Source organism: Chiloscyllium plagiosum, chromosome 3 (assembly GCF_004010195.1).
Source record: "Chiloscyllium plagiosum isolate BGI_BamShark_2017 chromosome 3, ASM401019v2, whole genome shotgun sequence".
Lineage (NCBI taxonomy): Eukaryota > Metazoa > Chordata > Chondrichthyes > Orectolobiformes > Hemiscylliidae > Chiloscyllium > Chiloscyllium plagiosum.
In genome coordinates, this window is record NC_057712.1 from 41441752 (window position 1) to 41447344 (window position 5593).

A 5593-nucleotide genomic window follows, 5' to 3' on the forward strand; every position below is an offset into this window, starting at 1 on the left:
CCATTGGGCCAAGGAGTAGCAGATGGAGTTTAATTTAGATAAATGTGAGGTGTTGTACTTTGGAAAGGCAAATCAGGGCAAGGCTTATACACTTAATGGTAAGGTTCTGGGGAGTTTTGCTGAACAAAGTGACTTTGGAGTGCACATTCATAGTACCTTGAAAGTGGAGTCGCAGGTAAACAGGATAGTGAAGGAGGAGTTTGGTATGCTTGCCTTTATTGGTTAGTGCATTGACTATAGGGAGCTGGGGAGTTATGTTGCAGCTGTACATTAGTTAGACCACTTTGGGAATATTGCGTTCAATTCTGGACTCCCTGCTATAGGAAGGATGTTGTGAAACTTGAAAGGGTTCAGAAAAGATTTAGAAGGATGTTGCCAAAGTTGGATGGTTTGAGCTATAGGCTTGGACTATTTTCCCTGAAACATCGGAGCTGAGTTTTATAAAATCATGAGGGGCATAAATAACATCTAATTTAATATTTAGTTCAAGAAGAAACAATTTGGGTTGTAAACAACTATTTATTTTAAATACAGGGAATGACAATGAAATGAGGATAGAGTTAGCAAAAATGAATTGGATATTCAGATCAGCAGGAAAGACAGTAAGCAAGCAGTGGAAGATATTTAAGGAGGTAATCCATGACTCTTAACAAAAATACATCCTAGTAAGGAAGATTATAAGAGAGGGATAAAGTAACCATGGCTAACCAAGGAAGTTAGGGCAAGTATTAAGTAGAAAGAAAAAGCACAGAAAGAGTAAGAAATCAGTGAAAGCCCCAAAGACTGGGATAAATTCAAAATCCAGCAAGAGGCATTAAAGATAATAAAGACAGAGAAAATAAATTTCAAAGGCAAACTTGTGAGGAATATTAAAAAATGACAATAAGAGCTTATTTAAATAGATAAAAAGGAAGCGAGAGGTCAAAGTGAATATAGAGCCCTTAGAAATCAAATCTGGGGAGACTGTTATGGTGAACAAGAAGATGCCAGAGGATTTAAACAGACATTTTGTATAAGTCTTTATGGTGGAAAATACTTTTAACATCCCATTAATACTGTGTTGGAACTGTGCCTTTAAGAGGAACAAAGAGCAAAAGAATTAAAACAGATTGAACATAATAGTTTAAGGTACAAATGAAACCAGAAGAAAGGGATAAAGAGAGAGAATAAAGGGATAAAGAGACAACTTTTGAACTCCAGAAGTTGTAACTGAAATGTGAAAGTCGACTTAAAATGAGAGAAGTAATGGTAAAAGGTGTGAGTAGTGATGAAAAGCAAACACATCATAGCCGAAGGCCTAGTGAGAATCTGTTTCAATCTGACCAAATATTGCCTAAGTTTGATGATCAGGGTGTAGAAGCCTTTTACATTTCATTTCAGAAAGTGGTAAAATAAATGAAATGGCCACTGACCATTTGGGTATTGTTCAGCAAAACAGAATTGGTAGGTAAAGCGAGTGAGGTCTTTGTGTCACTTCCAGAGGAGGTATCTGGAGAGTGTGATGAGGTGACTATGAACTAGTGCCATAAACCTACAGCCAATGTTTTATAAATCTGAGGAGGGAACCTAGTCAAATGTATATTGAGTTTTAAAAGATCAGACAGTAACTATGATATATGGATAAGGGCATTGAAAATAGATCAGACACATCACACTCTTAAAGAGCCTGTTATTTTGGAGGATTTCAAAAATTCACTTCCAGAAGTAGTGAGAACTCAAGTAATCAGAAAAGCAGAGAGTTAAAACTGCAAGATTAACAGTGGAAATGGCAGATGATTATGAGTTAATTCATAAAGCAAATTTTGGTTTCTAAACTCAATTTCAATCTGTGAGGGATCGAAATTGAGGAAAAGGGAAATCCTCAGGCGGTAAAGGAAAAGGAGGTCTTATTGAAGGTAGTGAAGATAGTTTACCACGGGTTAAAAAAGAAATCCATGAGGGGAGGAAGAGAAGTAAAAAACCTTAGGTGTTTTCACTGCAAAAAAGGACACATGAAGTCACAATTTTGGTGGTTCAAAAAAAGATTGGGAAGATGGATGTGGGAAAACAGGATAAGCCAGTGAGTTTTATTAAAGTGGTTAAGGAAAGCACAGTTGAAGCAAAAAAGCTGCAAAATAATGTACAGGCTGGTCAGGGGTTGGTGAATAAGAAAGTGCCAGATCTCTCTAAAGAATTTATTTGCATGGGAAAGGTTTTCTCATAAGTAGCAGGAGGAGTGTATAAAAATTTAAAATTTTAAGAGACACGGGACCAAGTCAATCATTGAACTTGAGAGATAAAGAGATATGTAATTCAGAACAATTGCAAGAAAAGCTGTTAATATGTGAAATTCACTACACAAGCCATATCATTAGACACAGACAGATGGCCCCATAGGATGTGACAACAAAGGTTAATGGGGAGTTTCCCATACCGTCAATGAAGAGGTAAGTACTACAATTTCCGAAACTGAGTGGTTTTATTGAAAATTCATACTGGACTGTAGCAGTGTAGTTGCTCCACTGATCAGCCAGTTGAACTGCAGAAAATTCCAATGGACAGATTAGTGTCAGAAGGCATTTGACAGTTGAAAGTAGTGCTGACCACGGTTTTGATTTTAACAAAGAAACAATCTCGTAGCAGATAGAGGACACAAAGTTTTTTTTTGCTGCATAAAAGAGAGCTATATTTATCAGCTTTAAACCCCAACTTCACTGAAAGTAAAACTAAAACCCTGAGTCTGTGTGAGCCTAACTTCATCAATTCAGGCTTCTCTTGTTTGATTTCAGTTTTGCATTCAGTTGAAGTTGGGGTTTGAAGCTGATAGACACAGTTCTTAGACACAGAAGGGCTTTTGCCCAAAAAGTCGACTTTCCTGTTCCTCGGATGCTGCCTGACCGGCTGTGCTTTTCCAGCACCACACTCTTGGTTCTTACTTCTCCTGCAGCAAAAACAAACCTCTAGTTCTCTCTCTCTCTGCTGCTAGATTGTTTCTTTCAGTGTTCCTTTTTCCTGGACTGAAGATGGTATGTGAGAAGAATCTATTTTGCTGAATTTGCCTTTGCCAAGGGTGTGTTTATGAGATGCTGCAATGTTGGAACAGCTACATAATATTTAAACATGTTATTCTGTTAACTAATTCAATGGAGTTAAAGTTATGCCAATTTTTCTTTTTATGTTTGTATTTTAACTGTGTTTTGCTTAAAGTCTCGCAGTGAACCAATTGAATCGTATTTGGAACATACTTGCCTTTAAATAAGTTAAAAATTTGTGTCTAGGCTATCTCCTTGATATATTTTGAGGGGGGTTTGGTCTGGTCCACAACAATACAAAGGAATATGAGAAGGAATTAAGTACCATAACATTTGTTAAAGTAGTAGTATCAGACAAACTAATGGGGCTACAGGCAGATATGTTCCTGAGCCCTGATGGCTTACATCCTAAAAGAAGTAGTTTTACAGAGATTGAATGAATTACTTGTAATTTTCAAAAATCATTGGATTCTAGAGAAGTACCAGTGGATTAGAAAACTGCTAATGTGACATCCCTATACAAAAAAGGGAGGCAAAAAGTGGAAAGCGATAGGCCAATTAGTCTAATATCTATTGCTTTGAAAATGTTGGAATCAATTATTAATGAAGTAATAACAGAAAATCACAATCTAATCAAGCATGGCTCCATGAAAAGGAAATCATGTCTAAGTATTAGAGTTTTTCGAGGAAGTTTCAGCTAGAGTGAATAGAGTGGAACCCCTGTAGATATGTTGTGTTTGGACTTTCTGAAGGCATTTGACAAAGTACCTCACAAAAAGTTAAGTCACAAAATAAGAGCCTACAGTTTTGGAGATAGTATATTGGTATGGATAGAGAACTGACTTATGGGCAGGAAACAACGACTCGGGAAAAGGGGTTCTTTTTCAGGTTGGCAACCTGTGACCAGTGGGGTTCTAGAGATCAGTACTGGGACCATAACTGTCTACAATATATATTAAGGACTTGGAGGAAAGAAGTAAATGCACTGAAGTCACTGTAGATGACACAAAAATAGATGGAAAGGCAGGTTGCAAGAGGGATACAAACAGCATACAGAGAGATATTGATAGTTTAAGTAAGTGGACAAAAAGTTGGCAAATGGAGTATAATGTGGGAAAATGTGAAGTTTTTCATTTTAGAAGAACAGAATATTATTTAAATGGAGAAAAACTGCAGAAAGCTGCAACAGAAAGGAACTTGTGCATAAAATACAGAAACCTAACACACAGGTGCAGGAGGTAATCAGGAAGGCTAACAGAATTTGGCCCTTATTTCAAGGGAGTTGGAGTATAAAATGAGGGAAGTTTTACTGAGACTGTACAAAGTGCTGGTGAGACTGCATCTGAAGTGCTTGAGCAGGTCTGGTCACCTGGTTTAAGTAAACTTATCATTTCATTGGAGGAAGTTCAGAGAAGATTCACTAGGAAAATCCTTCGTATGAGGGAATTATCCTGTGAGCAACTACTAAACAACTTGGGCCTCTTGCTGGAGTTTAGAAGAATGAGACTTGATCTCATTGAAACATTGGATTCTTAAGGGGCTTGACATGATAAAAGTTGAGAGGATGTTTCCCGTCATGGGAGAGTTTACAGATTACAGATTACATTACAGTGTGGAAACAGGCCCTTCGGCCCAACAAGTCCACACCGACCCGCCGAAGCAAACCCACCCATACCCCTACATTTACCCCTTACCTAACACCACGGGCAATTTAGTATGACCAATTCACCTGACCCTGCACATCTTTGGACTGTGGGAGGAAACCCACGCAGACACGGGGAGAACGTGCAAACTCCACACAGTCAGTCGCCTGAGGCGGGAATTGAACCCGGGTCTCTGGCGCTGTGAGGCAACAGTGCTAACCACTGTGCCACCGTGCCGCCCACAATAGGATCAGTTTAGTTTAGGATCTGAGGACAGAGACTCAGAATAAAGGGGCAGCAGATTGAGGCTGAGATGAGGAATTTCTTCCCGAAGGTGCTTTGTCTTTGGAATCTTCACCACAGAACTGTGGAGGCAGATTCATTGTGTATGTTTAAGACTTCATTCTCGAGCAGTATGGGAATCAAAGGTTACAGGGAAAACACAAAAGTGGATGTGAGGATGTGGGAACAGCAATAATCCTATTGAATAGCAGAGCAGGCTTGAAGGGCTGAACAGCATGTTGCTATTTCTTGTGTTCTCACTAAGGCAAATAGAATATTGGTCTTTATTGTATGGGCGTTGGTGTAAAAAAAGGAAAGTCTTGTTGTAACTGTACAGTGTTGGTGAGGCTGCACCTGGAGCACTATGTATAGATTCTCATGCACCATTTATGGGCAGCACAGTGGCATAGTGGTTAGCACTGCTGCCTCACAGCACCAGAGACCCGGGTTCAATTCCTGCCTCAGGCAACTGTCTGTGTGGAGTTTGCACATTCTCCCTGTCTGCGTGGGTTTCCTCCAGGTGCTCCCACAGTCCAAAAATGTGCAGGTTAGGTGAATTGGCCATGCTAAATTGCCCGTAGTGTTAGGTGGTGGTAAATGTAGTCTGGAATGGGTTGCTCTTTGGAGGGTCGGTGTGGACTTGTTGGGCTGAAGGGC